The sequence below is a fragment of the Polistes canadensis genome, unplaced genomic scaffold (assembly GCF_001313835.1).
Source record: "Polistes canadensis isolate GaletaPanama2010 unplaced genomic scaffold, ASM131383v1 scaffold_46, whole genome shotgun sequence".
Classification (NCBI taxonomy): Eukaryota; Metazoa; Arthropoda; class Insecta; order Hymenoptera; family Vespidae; genus Polistes; species Polistes canadensis.
The window spans coordinates 408,141-409,275 of record NW_014569593.1 but is presented as its reverse complement, the minus strand read 5'-3'; positions in this window follow the sequence as shown (position 1 = coordinate 409,275).

Here is a 1,135-nt window from a genome sequence, read left to right as displayed (position 1 = left end):
TACGTGCTCGCGCGCAAAACAGATAGGAAAAACGTATGGTATGAATGATTGATAGGAAAAAGAAAGGCTAGAGAAAAGATTTTTTTTTTCTGTTTTTTTTTTTTTTTTTTTTCTTTTTTTGTTCTTAATGAGAAAGAAGAGAAAAAAAGACAATGTTTTCTATGCGTTTTATGTTTCTTATTTTTGTTATTTTTTTATATTCCATTTTTTTATTTTAAACCTTTTTATTTTTCTTCTCGTTTCTAATCTATTAATTATATCGTATTGTTAATAAGATTGGTGTGTCTAGTCCCTCGCGATGAAAGATAGAGTGAGAGAGAGAGAGAGAGAGAGAAAAAAAAGATGAGAAGAATTATAAAGAAAGATAGGGGTGGGGGGAAAGTATAGGAAAAATTTTGGTGCGAATATAATAACGTCCAAGACTCTCTCTCTCTCTCCGAGAATTATTGTTCTCCTCTTCATCGTGAAGCGTACATTTTTCTTGTTGAAAAAACAAAAAACAAAAAGTTTAAAAGAAAAAAAACAATTACACGCGTAATTGGTGTGGGTGGGAGGTTGGGGGTGGGGGTTGGGGAGGGAAAGAACGAAATAGCAAGAGAAAAGAGAAAGAGATAAAGAGTTAATAATAATAATAATAATGAGGAAAAAAAATTAAGCAAAGAATATAATAGTAACAATAATAATATTAATATTAATAATAATGATAATAATAATAATAATAATCATCATCATCATCATCATCGTCATCGTCATCGTCATCATCATCATTTAATTAACATCATCAATGCACAGACCCGCTCGCTGACTGACGGAATTCAAATGTTTCCTAATCAAAAAAAAAAAAATTCGTAAATGTCTCGTTGTTGTTTCGGAAACGCGCAGTGTCTTTTTTAAAAAAAAAAAAAAAAGAAAGAAAGAAAGAAAGAATGGAAGATAATGAATGGAAGGATGGAAGGAATAGATGAAATTGTAGAAAACAAAAGTTGGAAACGGAATGGTAAAAGAAAATAAGAAAAATGAAATGGGGTACCGCGTCGTGTGTCAGAGTTCGAACGAAGTAATAATGACTTTTCATTGTGTCGCGATTATATTACAAAACAAAAAACAGATAAGAAGGAAAGGAAATATACAGAGA